This window comes from Rhipicephalus sanguineus, chromosome 11 (genome assembly GCF_013339695.2).
Source record: "Rhipicephalus sanguineus isolate Rsan-2018 chromosome 11, BIME_Rsan_1.4, whole genome shotgun sequence".
Classification (NCBI taxonomy): Eukaryota; Metazoa; Arthropoda; class Arachnida; order Ixodida; family Ixodidae; genus Rhipicephalus; species Rhipicephalus sanguineus.
Genome location: NC_051186.1, coordinates 27,037,902 through 27,054,043, shown reverse-complemented (window position 1 = coordinate 27,054,043; position 16,142 = coordinate 27,037,902).

Here is a 16,142-nt window from a genome sequence, read left to right as displayed (position 1 = left end):
TAGCAGAGTGGCCTCTCTTCGGCGGAGTCCAGATGGTATTTGAAGTCGCCGCAACTCGTTGAGGTGGTGTTGCCGATAGGTTTGGCTTCTTGACGTATTCAGTGTTGAGTGCGAAATATTCTTTGCGATCCTTTGAAGCATGGCAGCAGCATCAGACCTTGAATAATCATTAAAACTTTAGATTTTTAGATTTTTAAAACATTAGATTTTTTAGATTTTTTTAATCATTAAAAATCTAAAAGTATCAACATGCGCAGGAGCCGACGGTATTAATACTAAATTTCTTAAACAGACCATTACATTTTCTAGTATGATACTTACCCATATCTTCAAGCAATCATTATCAACAGGCGAAATACCTAATGAATGGAAAATCGCCAAAATCATACCTGTATTCAAATCGGGAATCAAATCTAACGTTAGTAATTATCGCCCCCTATCTCTAACAAGTGTCCCATGTAAAATACTTGAACATGTCATTGCCTCTAACATCGCTCAGCACTTAGAAGGTAAGTTTCTTTTATCAGAACCAACATGGGTTCAGAAAAGAATTTTCATGTGACACTCAACTAATAGAATTCACCAATGATTTGTTCATGGGCATGGATAAGTACCTTGACATTGACTGCATATTCATAGATTTCTCCAAAGCTTTTGATCGTGTTCCGCATTGTCGTCTAATATCTAAACTGTCCTCATTAAATCTAGATTCCGTAACACTATCCTGGCTCAGAAACTTTCTTTCATTCCGTAAGCAGTATACCGTTACTAATTCTTTCTCATCTCCTCTAATTGATATAACCTCCGGTGTCCCTCAGGGTAGCGTTTTGGGTCCCTTGTTATTTTTAATTTACATTAATGATCTACCATCTCATATCTCCTCTAATATACGACTCTTCGCTGACGATTGCGTAATCTATCGTAAGATAACTTCATCATCAGATCATCTCGCTCTCCAAGAAGACCTAGATCTCATAACTAATTGGTGCTCACGCTGGCAAATGTAACTTAATACCGATAAGTGTAAGCTAATGACCTTCACTCGCAAGAAATCGTTTTCCCTCTTTAACTATACCCTTAATAACTGTCATGTAACACGCACATCATCTTACAAATACCTTGGCGTGCATCTATCACCCACACTATCATGGATCACGCATATAGATAAAATTTCAGCACAGGCATCTCGCACTCTCGGCTACCTTAAACGTAACCTTAACGACGCTCCAACATCGACCAAATCACTCGCATATCTAGCATTCGTTCGTCCTCAACTTGAATTTGCCTCATCCATTTGGTCACCTCATCAGGCCTACCTAATCGACGTCCTTGAACGTGTACAAAACCGCGCCGCGCGCTTCATTGCTAAAAATTACAGCCGACATGCCAGCATCACTCACATTAAATCTTCGCTGTCATTGCCTTCCTTAGATTCCCGCCGAAAGATCGCTTTGATCTGCTTATTTCATAAAATAGCATCCGGTAAACACGTAACCACCCTCCCTCTTTCCCAACCGACACGAACGTCCCGCCGTTTGCACAATAACCGTTCCTTCAAAACGCATTTTCGGACGCACTAACGCATTCAACTCATCAGCATTGCCAGTAGCACTTCAATTATGGAATGGTCTTCCCGATAACGTTGTCAACATTGATGACCCTATATTGTTTCGTCACGAAGTAACCACCATTTTTTCACGACTAGTGGCTTCTTCCTTCCATTAAATCATATACATGCTCTTCACTAACTATTGTATAATTGCTTGTGGTCAAGTGATGTATCCTTACAAATGAGTATCTCTGCATTTTCTTTATTACTTGTACGTCACGCTTGCTCTCGTGTTAACAATTATACAACGTTGTTTCATAGCTTTATGTAGCATAACCTGTATCGTTTTAATGCTTCACTTATGTGATCTTATACACTGTATAATCCCCCCCTCACACAATACTCCTGCTGGAGCCTGTGGGGGTTTTGTGAATAAAATAAATAAATAAAGCGCACTTAGCTTCGATAATACTGACGTATGTACTCTAACGTGAGGGCTGGCGTTACGTCGCACCATAAGTTAACCTTTAAACGCCAGTGTTGTCGACGTGCCTGCATGGTAAGCCCACGATGTGCACACAGCTACTACACTTACAAAAACACGTCGATCCACCTCGTAAAGCTTGGCTCTGAGCCATCAAATACAGCATAGAAGTACTTGCTGACTGCTTCGCATGAACCCGATTCCCACAACGCGTGGGGTCTGTAGTATTTTTGTTTCTTGACACGTTCCACAATTAGAATTCAGGTGAGACGCCTGGAAAGATCGTACAGCCAATTGCTCACTTAGGAACTAATTCATTTGCAACGCGAAAATGTCAGCCTTTCACTTCTGCGCGTTTTGTTACTCCTCTTTTGTGCAATGTTGAGATTATGGTTAGCCTTTGGCGTAAATACACCTCAAGCTAACACGTGGGAGAGCGTCGACGCCCGTGTTCGTTAACAGTTAGAGTGTGGATGTGACTCTTCGTGTTCTTTTTTGGATTGCACGTTACTAAGCACAAGTGTTTGCCTTTGGCCGCTATGTTGGTCATCTTTCAAAAATTAGGTTGAAGCGCACTGGAAAAAAAAACAACCAGGCCTGCACGGAAAGCGCAGCACATTCACAGCGAAAGCTGGAAGAGCGGCATTTCCAGAGCCCGTTATAAGCTCTCTTGTGGCTACTAATGCAAGTGCACCAGCAACGTACACACTACGCCACAAATCATAATTATTGTCAAGTTGGGAAGCACCCACCACGACATTATTCGTCGTTCTGCGGAGAAGCGAGGTGCCATCTCTAGCTGATTATGTGCACTTTGTTGATGCGACGGCTGATGACGATGAAGAATTATGGCTGAGCCCTTAGTAATGGGTTGGAAGCTTTAAACGACTCCTAGTTACATAATTCGCATTGTGTGACGCCCGGTCGTTATTTAACTCTCCCACCACGCTTTATAACACGTTAACTTCACAAAGAGAGGGAGAGAGATAGAGAGAGAGGGGGGGAATTAACTTTATTGAGACCCCGATGAAACGAATCATGGGAGCTTGATGGGCTTCCTTGGCAACCAATAGAGGTGCACATGCGAGGAACCCATTACGCTTTAAATCATAATTTTTGTGAAGTAAGGAAGCAGCCACTACGCAATTGTTCTTCATTCTGTGGAGAACCGTCGTACCCACTAAACACCTGTAAGGCATTATGTGCACTTTGTTGATGCTGTGACTGATGACGATGAAGAATTATGGCAGAGCCCTTTGTAATGCTTTTGAAGCATTCAACAACCGACTCGTTGCGCAATTCGCATTGTGTGACGCCTGGTTGTTATATTACTCTTCTACCACGCTACATTACATATGTTAACGTGGTTCCTTCCCGACATGAAGCCTGTATAGGGGCTTTTTGCAAAGCACTCTCAAGCACCGGCATGGCTCTAAGGTAGAATACCGGGCTCTCACCAGAGGGCCCATGTTCGAACCTCGTTCCATCCTGGAAATTTTTTATTTCATTTCATTTCTTATTTCGCGCGATAGTGGTTCCGGACACCGGCGGCGGACAACTAGGGCGCCAAACACGGCCCTTGTTGTGACCTCATAACAGCTTTCGCTGTAAAACGTGGAGAGTAGAAGTGGACAGGACAGCGCCTACTGCTGCAAGATGGCTGCATAGCGGCCATCTTGCTGCTTGGTTGGTATTCATTCTATCAGCGAAGCTGCTCTTGGTCGAGCCTTTCATGCCCGGGATCCGTGGTAACGCTTGTGGGCATCATAAACGGGTATGCGCCACAGACACTGGGTAAATCCCACTACTCACCACTGGTCCACTAAAATAGAAGGCAACAGTTAGCCCAACAAACGGCTATATGCCACAAAAACCTGTGCGGCCTATCAGAAAATTAACATCATCATAAACGCGTGTGTGCCACAGACATTGGGCAAATCCTACTACACACAACTTCCACTAAAAAGGAAGAAGGCAACAGTTAGCCCAACAAATGGCGTGCGCATTACCACAGTCACACCAGTGCCACGTGATACTGTGTGGTTATAAAAGGTGCTGGCTATACCACCACCTTAAAACGTAACAAAGAGTGTTTAATAAAGAGCAGTGATACAACATATCGGGTCATCTTAAGCGAAGGCTTCTTTGTAAACATACGTATTAGAGTGGTATGGTCAAGATGCAATAAAACTGTAGTACCACCTCAAAGCTTAACAGTGAGTGTTTATTTATTAAAGAGCAGTGATACAACATGTCTGAAAGACTTGCAAAGCATAGAAATGCGTTAGCCTGACGAAGGGAACGCCACCAGCTTCGCTGATTCATCGGTGTCCGCGAAGCGGAGCTGGTTGATTTTTACTCTGCATTCAGCATCAGCAGAAAAGTGAAAATGACATCCCACTTCGGCCAATAACGGCGTGGGAGTGCTACTGTGCGGCCTATTAGAAAACTATCATCATCATAAACGGGTATGTCCCACTACACACAACTTCCACTAAAAAGGAAGAGGGCAACAGCTAGCCCGGCTAGCCGGTTGTTCAATGGCTGCGAAGTGACGGCGCCGAGCCGAAGACCCCGAGTACGTACAACAAGAGAGTACTAGGGAACGGGAAAGGCAATGGCGGCTGCGAGAAGACCCTGAAGCGATGAAAGGCCTACGCCAATGACGACATGCTCGTAGATCTATGACAGGTGCGAACAATGCGAACGCTTGGTTTCAGCGTGAGGTTCTGTTTCCGGAGTTTGGACATCGGTGTCGTGTCTGTCTGTGGTGTAACTCGAACCTCTCTGCGCTGAGAATCAACGAAGAAACTACCTGGCATCATCTAGCTAAAGCCTAGCTGTGACCTAGAAGCAACCTGGAAACAACCTGCATCACCTAGCAAATTCCTAGAAACAAGCTAAATTCCTAGAAGCAACTAGATTAGTCTTCAGAATCGCCCATCTTTGCTGTTTCAAGTCTTGCGCGGCTTAGTGCAAGCTTCACCGGATTCTTTTTTCTTTTTTATGTGCGCGATAGCTGCGACGGCCACCGGCAGCGGCGGCAGTCAACTACGCCACCAAAAGCGGCTGTTGTTGTGAGCCCACAATTACTTACGCTGCAAAAAAAGCTACATAGAATCGCACCTAAAGACAGATCGTGTAAGTCAGTTGAGTCATAAAAGAATTACGCAATCACGAAGTCCATTCACAGAGCAACATGAAAAACAGCACAAAATGCATTCCAGTCACATAACAGTAAAGTTGACATATAATTCAGTCACACAGACACCGAATGTGTTAAAAATAACGCTGCACGTAACGTGCAGTCGCATAACAATGCTAAAATTGGCAAAGTCCGTTTCGTCCGTAGGAATTCAAGCGTTGGTTAGTTGTGCTATATGCTGGTTATCATGTTTGGCCGGTGACTGGTCTTACGAATTAGTTCAGTGTACGGTACGTTTCTTGTATGTGGTCCCCCTCCTCCTTTGGCACCAACTCACGGTCCTCAACAAATCTGACGGGACAAAACATATCAACAGAATACCAGCAGACATTTTAAGTAGTGCTCGAAAGAATGATCGGAGTTGTACTCCGGACAGCATAAAACAATAAATAAAATATAAATAGAAAACAAATGAGGTTTTCTGCTACTGCTAGTACTATTGCTACTGCTGCTACCCTACTACTACTACTACTACTACTACTACTACTACTACTACTACTACTACTACTACTACTACTACCCACCAGGGCAGACCATTTTAATTGTTATCACGCCACATCCAGTGCGAAGCGTGTGCCTATGTAAGAAAACACCTTGTCAAGACTTTCTTTTTTCTTTAAACACCAGGCACTGCGTGTACAGTGCCCTCCCCCCGTTCTGGCAGGTCGCCGCTGCGCTCGACTGAGGGCTCTCGTCCAGGAAACGGCGACCGCGACGCGAGCTCCGTGCCGCACGTGGATGCTGGCGAAAAGCGAAGGCGCACTGGCACTCGAGTTGTTCGACAGGGCCGCTCGAGGGGCCAGTTATTTTCGGCGCTGTCCCGCATCGAAGAGCGGTGACCGTATGTGCTCGTATGCGAGCATGCACTTGAATGGCGGAACAGGAGAGAAGAAGACGAAGAACAGACAAGCTTCTAAGCGCCGAGAGAGAGAGGGGGGATGAAAGGCGCAAACATTGACGCGGCGGCAAACACGTCTTGCACTCGGACGCAAATGAGCTCTCGTTTGGGCTTGGGCGTCACAGAGAGCCCGTCAAGAAGTGCGCGCTTCTAAAAATCGTGCCGAGCGGAGTTGGTGGGCTTTTCATTTTTTTCTTTTTCCCGCTGGCTTACCTCCCCTTCCTCTTTCACTCTCCCTCAGAGGAAGCTTTCCTGACTGTTTTTCTTTTGCTTCCGCTAATTTGTGCTTCGCAGCGTGAGCTCTCCCGTTTGCTTCTCTCGGACAGCAATTTTTCGCTCTCTTGAAATCGTTCACACACTGCTCGGCATTCGTGTTCTGCAGTTCTCCTTGACGCTTTACACGGTCCTTATTATGAACTTCTTTTTCGTTTGTTCAGGTCTCGGGACTTCTCGTTTGTCAGTGCGTCAGTGCGAGCCAAGTTGACGTCTTCTGACAGATACGCATCGCTTTTTCTATGTGTACGAGAGGTGGGGCCACGCGCGCAGCAGCATTTTCCTCTAGGCGTGGCCAATGCCCTGCCGCTGCTGCAGCGGGGATGGTGGATGGATGTTGAAGAAAACTCGCGTCTGGTTGGCGCAGGCAGATGGATGGCGACCCAGCGCCCTGGGAGAGACACACGCCGCTCTTCCGCCACCGAGTCGCTCGCCACTGGAGATGCTCGACACGTGTAATCAGCGAGCGAGAGGGCACCGCCACATTGGTTTCTTCTTCGCCCAGCGTGCGAGCTTCGCAGAGGGCCTGACAAATTTCCGCCTATCTAGAGCAGGACGCCGCTGCAGGAGCTTCCTATTTCCAGACAGCGGAATGCCTAGTTCGTGGCAATCCCATGCGCGCTAAGTGAGCTCCCCACTCTTTCGTCTTCAATTTCTTCCTCACCGTGTCTCTGGGACCGTAGGCGGGCAACATGGCTCTTACGTGTTAGGAAAAAAAGAAAAAGAAAACGGGTACGGAATGTAGTGAATACCGACGTGCTCAAGTTTCCAAGTGCAAGTAAGTCGTTTTAGCTGGCGGGAAAACGAGCGGCATACGATTGCGCGGTGGGCGACAAGATAAAAGAGTGCTTATTTCGGGTCCCCACTGTTCCTGACTTCCTAGGCGACGATGAAGAGGAGGCGACCCAGCTACGTGGGCGACTTTTGCGGGAGATGGCGAGCAACGCCGAAAGCGTGTGATGTGTACGCGTAGTGGTGTGGTAGTGCACATGAACCAAGTGCGCACTTCTGTACTTGTTCGACATGGTCCCAATATATATGTATATCCGCGGCGGTCACATTTCGATCGATTCGAGGTTCTAGAGGTCTGTGTACTAAAATAAACTGCATGTTAAAGAGCCCCATCGGTGGTAGAAATTTCTGGAGCCCTCCATTGTACGGCGTGCTCAATAATAACATTGTTGTTTTGGCACGTAAAACCACATGTTATTAATATTCATCTCTCTCTTCCTTTTTCTTTTTTATTGCTATGTGAAGCATCAGCACTGTAATATTACCTGATTGCTGCGTGTACGTTGTGCACCGTCTTTCGAGCTATTTCAGTTGTCTATCCTTCCGCAAGTTTAGCAGTGCAAGTCGCATTTCCATGAATTTTATTTCAGTGGTTCTAAGTGAGAAATCCACGATATAGTTATGAGGCACACTGTAGAGGGGGATTATGTGCCGATTAGTTTTGACGACCTGGGGTCCTTTAACTCATCGAAATGCGACCGCCGTGGCCAGGAGCCGAACCCGCGTCTTTGCACTTCCACGCAACACCTTAACCGTTGAGCTCCCAATGTGGACCACGCTTGCTTTCTCCAATTGTTCAAAAACAACGCCACCGGCACGCTTCTTTATGCAGGCTGCGATAGCGAGCCAGCTGTATATCCTGCATTTGCAAAAAGTAATCACAAGAAGAAAGCCCCGAAAACAAGCACTCTCGTGTGAACGAGAGCATACTGCGAAGTCCGCCTCGCTATGCTATGGTGCGGGTGGCATTGTTTATTTTCCTTGCTGCCCACTCTCTACACGCAAGCCCTGCCGGAAAACACGTGCCAGCGCGCGTAGAGTGAATGCAGAGTGGTTTTTGTTTACTAAGCGCTCATCAAAATCTTGAGGCCGCCCTGCTCGTTCCTCCTCCTCTCTTTCGTCACGCGCACACGCATGCGCACAAACACATGCATCCATACCGCCCACGCAAACAAACACACTGCTGTGCCCCTTCTTCTGGCAACCTCGGACTTCTCATGCACTCGCAGCTATCTGTACGCGATTTCATTTCCGCCGCCTGCAGCACACCGTGTTTCATTTAGTTTGGTTTCTTGAGTTTTTCTCCAAGGTAGAGGGGCAAAAAAGCGCACTACCTGACGGGGACCTTCGTAACTGCAGTGTACTACTTCCCAGCTCATATCATGGTTCGCACGAAATTCACACAACACAGTGCAATGAAAGTTCGCTCTTTGCCTTTATTACGGCAGTATAGCACAGCATATTTTCATCCACCACGTTCAAACAATAGATACGCATAAACGTTCTGACCCTGTGTACTAACTTCTGCATTCCGCGTGAGAAGCACTTAGTAGGAACCAAGCGTTTCGTTCTCAAATGTTGTTTTCCATTGTTTGGCCGCATTTGCCGATAACTAGCCCCAAATATGAATTTCTTTGCAGTTTCTCGCACGACTAATTTTAGCATAAACACTGATTTTTTTTTATTGTGCGTCTGATTGCCGTCACTGTTTTCTAGCTCACAATTTTCTTTAGTTGTGCTTACATATGCCCTAGTATTTGTCGTTCTTTGTATTGTTGATTATTTATTTTCAATCAAAAACGCTGTATTCAACCAGAATCAGCCCTACTTTTTATGCGATGACACTTTTTTGTGTGTGTGACCAGTAAAGGGTTGTGCATCTATCAGCGAGTGGTTGCCACGTATGCCATGAGCACATTTCCGAGTTGTTCCCTGTTCAGGGTTATTCCCACAAATACAAAAAAAATATGCCATTTGAGACATTTTGTCAGTCCTAATTACACAAATAGATAAGAAATTAAATAACTTAGCGAGAAGATGCTTGTTCCGTTTGCATTTCTCTAAGGAGAGACACTGTGGACACGCCATGACGCACGTATGTGTGTATGCAGAGATAAAGTAGAGGGGCCTATAACGCTGCCGGCTTCCGGAGCAACCGAATGCGGGAAAATTCGCAAATGAATCAGAATCTGTTAATGAAGCAAGCAAATTTAAAAAAAGAAAACAACCAAGAAAGCTCGCCAGGGAGCAGTTGGATATTATATATAGACAGGAATATGGACGGTGTTGCCGAAAAGATTCGGGAAAGGCTAAACAATTGGTGATCGCTCACAGTTTGCATCCTTCTTATCCAGTGCGAGCTCGGAGAAAGAAACTACGTAAAAAAAAAGGAAGGAAGGAAAAAAATATAGGAAAGAAAAGAACCGCCGTTTTTCAAATGAGGTGCAAGGAAGCGCGCATTATTCATGATTCTTGGCCGCCGCGGAGCCGCGACACGCTCCGGCGAGTTTTAATAACGCGCCAGTTTCTCCTTTGCCACGGCGCCTCCTCGATCCCTCGCGGACGAGGGCGCCTTCAACGTTGGCGCAAGGGGCTCGCGCTGTAACGACGCCTTCGCCGCACGCACCGCATTCGCGTATAGTGTACGCATAGTTGCGTTTCTCGCATCTCCCGAACCCTGTTCGCCGCCTAGCCATTCCACAGCAAGCAAGCGCAAGGCTCAAATCGTAAATCAATAAAGAAACAAACAAACAGGCACGTAACAATGAATTATAAGAACTACAGAAACTGCGAATATTCACGGGAACGACTTTCCAGAACCGTTTCTCCGCTCCCCTTGTTCCGAGACGGCCGTTTCTTGGCGTAAAGTAGCGAAGAGTTAACGCGAGACTAACGATAACAGATGCACACGCAAAAAAACTAAAGAAACGCAGAGCAACGCGCGACAAGTGTGCCTTAAGTGCCTCTCAAAGAGGTAGCGGCTGCGACCAAGTGCGCGTGAGCGGCTCCCAATAACGATAAACGCGAATACGAATAAACGCTCACTTTGCTGATAAAAAAAAAGAAAGTTAGGAAGAGTTGAGAACAAGAAAAACTTGGGGACTGCGCTTGACACCGAGCGAAGGGGACCACCAGCTAATAAAGTGCTGCCGTGCGGCGTTGTAATTTACAGGCCTGCAGCAACGGGCGCGACCAACGCTGGCTGGTCCGCGCCACGCCGCCTGCGGGTCTTAAACTGGACGCCTGCGATTGCGTCATAAACTCGACGCTCCGAGACGTGATTGCGCGCACTTTTTTAAGAGCGCGTGTCGCTCCCGCAGGCAATGGCGTCGCGCGGAATTTCACGCGGGAACTCGACAAAGTCGTCAGGACTTCTCCGTGCCCGTTTGCCCCCGGACCCGGCGTTTTCGACGCGTTTCTGGAGAAGCGTAAAAATTACGCTCGACTCTCTCTACAAACTCGTTATTTATACGACGGTATTTCCTTGCAACGCTAACGAGCTTCGTTGGAGTTAAAAACAACGCTCAACAACTTAAATTCTTGAAACTTTTTGTGAGACGGGGCGATCGCTAACTGCGTTCCTCCGCTAGATCGTCACCTTCATGGCTTGTCTCGGACGAAGCAACCGCCACGGGTGGCGCTGTTCGTTCGAAGCTTTTAGCGCCTTACGACGGCACAGCATATATGTCAGGTTAGATTACGAGCTGTGAAATTAACACCACCGTGGACTGCTCGTCTCACAAACCCGTTTGATGACGATAGTTTTCTTCATTATTGGCGGAGCAGTGGTGAGTAGTGAGATTTACCCAATTTCTGTGGCACATACCCGTTCATGATGATGATAGCTTTTGGTACGGGGTGAACAAGGACCGATTCGCTAAACAGCTTCACTGTTAAAAACAGGGTTCGAGACGGATTCGAACCCAGGCCTTCTGCGTTATGGGACTCCTTCACTCGGCAGAAGCCGGTCGTTCAACTGGGTCAAAATAGTGGAGAGTCAGCATATCTGCTCGTTAGTGAACAGGTATGTGCAGAGCATTACGGAGATCTACGGGAAACGCGCTTGACCCATAAATCTTTCTCCTTTATATAACGCGCGCATGTATGGACATTTATTTTTAATTGCTCACTAATTGTCTTTTTACTCGGTTTGACAGCCACAGTGTCAACATGTTAGCTATCTGGCATGTTCTCAGTATACAGGAAGCCCAAACACACAGGTCGCTATCTCAGTTTTAATTCGCGTCACCCCATCGGCCACAAGACGTCCGTAGTGCCATCCTTGGTGACACGCGCCGTACGGGTCTGCTGAGACGATGATGCGTTGAAGAAAGCGCTACGGACGAGCCATCGGGAGCTAAACCGCAACGGTTATTCTGATCGATTCATCTCGAAAACTGAGAAGCGGATAGTTCAATCCAGCTCACAGAGCAACGTGACTACCTGTGCACGTGCGGCCATACCTTACGGCGAAGGTATCAGCGAGGCGCTTTCGCGCGTATTTTCAATATGCGATTTGCGCATTGCTCACGTCCCGACCAGCAAGCTCCGGAACCAGCTCGTCAATGTGAAAGACAGGCTGCCAAGTGAATCGTTTCCAGGTGTCGTGTATAAGATACCGTGCGCTGATTGCCGTGAAGTGTATATTGGCGAAACAGGAAAGTTTTCCCGACGCCTCAAAGAGCACCAACGTGACGTGACTAAAAACAATCACATGACAAACGCCATCGCTGAGCATGCGCATGCACATGATCATACCATTGACTGGGATAACGCCGTCATCGTCGCCAAGGAAAAGAACGTGTCGTCACGCCGGCTTCTGGAATCACTAATCATTCAGCCGACGCCAGCTACAATGAACATTACACCAGGAACTATGCCTGCCGTGTACGCATGCTCGTTGCGTCACGTTCTGCCCACATAAATGACAACGACTTCGAGTCCTTCTCAGTGTACAAGGAACCCGTGTGCGGTTCTGAAACGTCAGATCATCTCACCCGACTTGGTCAGTGACCGTGAATCATCTCATGTTAGCTATGAGTACGTCTCTGAAAACACTGCTTGTCATGGAGTGCGTGGAAGCCTAGGCCCTCTGTATTAATAGTTATCGAAGTGCGCCACTATTTCGACAGTTTTCACGGCTACCCACGGAGGGCAAGTGTGGAACCTGTCGGTGTCGTGTGGGCACAGAATTCATTTAGCGAAATTGGTTTATCGAGTAACATCTTATACTGGCTGTCATTTAGCGCATTTCTCTTTCTTTTCGTTTTCCTAGCTTTCTATGGGTATCTGTCGTTCCCGCAATGGAGGAGGAGCTGCTGCCCCCTAGGTGACTGTGGACGGGTGGGGTGGTCGGTTGCATTAGTGGATGCCGTTCCGCTCGCCGCAGGGGGTCGGCCTCCCTGAAAACTGCGAGCACAGAAACGATAACGGAAAGAAAGAAGTGCTGAGCAATAAGATAAACAGCGAAAAGTATGAGGGCCAGAACGTGGCTAAAGAGCGCAGTGCCCTTGAAAGCGAGGTCGATTTGGAGTCGGGCACCCAGCATGGCGAATGGGTGGTGAATGTGCCTGAACGCTAGAGGGAGAAAGCGCTCTGTGAAGAGCCCAAGGTGCTGTGTTCGTATACCCGCACGTGTATGTGTGTGAATATGCGTGTATAGCAGCGTGAAAAAAAAAAAAGAAAAGAAAGCAACTTGTACGGGTAGGCAGGACCGACCGAGAAGCGTGTGCGTGGAGCTCCACGGTGCAGTGGCCGTAGGTGGTGGTCTCCGCGCGCAGGGGAGGCGATTGCCTCGAATTCGCTTGTCCCACCTCGTTGCTCTAATACACGACCAACTTCTCAGGTTCCCACCGGCGGCCACAACCACACCAAAGACGGGGGTGCGAGATGACGCCAACTGAGTACCGGGCAGCATCCTGAAAAGAAATATTCAAGAAGACACGGCGCGGCAGAGAATATAGAGACCAGGAGGAAGGTTTCTGCCGCTGAGGGAATCCCTCCTTCCTTGGCTCTCTCCCTCCCCTCTCTTTGTCTGTGAGAGCGTAAGATACGGAGTCCCGCTCTCAAGAGGCATGCCGCACGGCTGCAGAAGCAATGGTCGTTAAAACTCCGCGTCTTGATTTATACATGCCGCCACAAAAACACCGGCGACTCGCTGCCGGTACACGTCGATGTGCGTTAGAGAGAGCGGGACGCCCTCTAACCTCCCTTCCGCCAAAACCCCACGAGGCTTTGTTTTCAGTTTTCATGACCACCTGTCCGTACTTAGTATGGACCCTCCCCAACCCTCCACTGACGTAATGCACGGAAAGGCACGCCAGAGAATTTGCCAGGCTGCTCGAAACTGGCTGTGCAATGCGCACTGCCCTTCCTGGCGCGTGCTTTAGCAGACCCTTAGACCGCCAACTGTGACCATCTTCGTGGAGGCATGGTCGGGCGTTGTGTGAAGGAATGCGGCTCGACATTCTCCCGTAGCGCACGACTTCCCCACTTAACTGCGATATTTATTAAGAAATATATCCTCAAGGCCATTCGTACCGTTCATTCTTGGTCAGATGTTTTTCAGTATGGTTTTCCATTAAGCTTTTCTGTTTTTACCGTAAGTCATACTTCTGTGCCTTACTTGTTTGTTTTACTTGTCAGTTGACTTCCTTTGTATACATGTGGCAATTGCTAGGCTCGCATAGTTCTTCAAAAAAAAAAAATCCACGTGAGGCTTCCTCTGTGAGCTGTCTAAGTGATGCGTAAGCGTTTCCTACTTATCAATTGCTGTTACGCTTCTATGATGAAGCGAATAGTGCGCTCTTTCTTCCCGGTGCTGTCCAGTATCAACTGCTTGTATTTCCCGCACTTGTTCCACATAGTAGCCTTCCCTATAGAACGTCGTTGTCGGGCGGCCGATATCGCCACGGTGTGTTTTACTTTCTCTCTAGGGCTTATCAGCATATGCAATGGTCCGACAACAAAAGGCGCATCCCGGGACCACCAAAACGCGTTTCGCATGAGATTTGCGAAATGCCGGAAATTTTCTTATGCGTACACTGCTTCATGTCTGCTTTAAATGTTTCCCTCAAGGTATGTTTTTTTTTTTTTTTAACACGGAAGTGTTTTATGCCGAGGTCCACTAAGACTTCGCTGACGTATTTCTGTCATGGATATGACGTTGGTAAACTGCATACTAACGGATGAGAAAGAAACACTAGAACAAAAAGTTCCGCCGCTGGGAATTGAGCTCATGACCCCACAGTTGCGACGATAGGCTCCAGGCACTCTACTGACCACGCCACTGACGCACATGTACTGGGTTCTACAAACGCGCCTTATATCCCTGACATATTCTCTCTTACCTGGTACTCTCTGTTGGCGGGGCTAGGTGGGGTGGCGCCGCTGTCTGTGAGCGGTGAAGTGAAGTACTGCGTCATGACACTAACGAGCGCCGACAGAGTGCGATTAGTTGAGCGTCTCGATGAAAGCGAGGAGCGCATGCTGACCGCGCTAGTATCGAGAAGTAGACGCAGTTACGCTCTTTGCCTTTCGCTTCGTGCTAGCGTGTGACGGCTCGTTGTCGGAGTAGTGCAGCTACCACATGCACCACCGGTGTTTCTCCGCCACCCAGTGCTTCAAGTGTGATAGCCCCGACTAATAAAACTGCTGCAATAAGCGCCGCAGAAAGTCAACGATGTCGACGGGCTCATGTCGGGCCTTGGTGGAGTGAGACACAGGCCAGCAGGACGTGGAACGGCCTCGCCCGTTCGCGGCTCAATCTACGAATATCTGCCTCCCGTCTTGCTGAAACGCAGTGTGGTAGTGTATGCATGAGCATAGGCCTAGGTTACCTGTTACTCGGGCGCGCAAATCGTGTCGTTTCCCTCCACAATTAACGACGCTTTGAAGAAGCGCACATCGATTGTTTATTATGTGCTTGCTTATGACATATTTGCGTGGGATTCACAGTATGCTGTGTCCAGGCGTATGTTAGCAACCTCAGCTAACACACCGGTTTAATCATGAACATGGGCGTTATTCGTCGCGATGGAGATGTGCCACTTAGCGTCAACATAGGTGCATCCACTTAAAACGATGCTATAGCTGCGATACACTAATAGACATTGTGCAAGCTCTCGTAGATCAATGCACAATTAACATTCAACTACTTCTGTAAAGACACGTTTCACCTTCGTGTTATATACCGATTCCTATGACGGAGGGATCAGTCATGTTTTTTTTTTTTTTGCATGCTTACGAACGTTTCAACGAACCCTTGTATTAATTGGATCTGCGTATAGCGCAACAATTCGACGAGACACACTTCAGAGCATTTTGCCGTGTACATGTATATCCCTTGTGTGTGTGTCCCGCCGAATTGTCGCACTATGCAACGTCAATTACGCTATACCAACACACCCAGTCTTCAACCTTAGTAGCCTTGCTAGAATATCCTCTCCTTTTACCTTTGATTTGTACTGCCGCTGCCAAGCGTTCATATGGTTCAGATATATTCACATTCTCCAGGCTCTGTCTTTCAAACTCCCCCACCCCTTTCCCCGGTGTAGGGTGGCACACCAGTATTTTCTAGACTAGTTAACATCACTGCCTTTCCTTTCTCTCCTGTTCCTTTCTTGGCATTTAGCCCAGTGGGTAAGAACGTGGGGCCGTAGGTTCGAATTATCTTCTGTAGCCCGCTAATCCGCAAACACTAAGAAGTTTGCGGACAAATTCAGTCTCTTTAATAAGGCCTCTTGCGGAAAGACGCCGGTCAACTAATCGCTTACGATGTAGGTGTGAGCTCGTTTATTTGTAAAAAAAAATTGACTGTTTGGTCGACGTAAGTATACTGCGCGGTAGTAAACACGGACGACAAGAAGACACAAGGACAAGCGCAGTTTTTGAAACAGAAAAAGAAAAGACAAAAAACCTACAAAAAATGAAGATTTAGCTC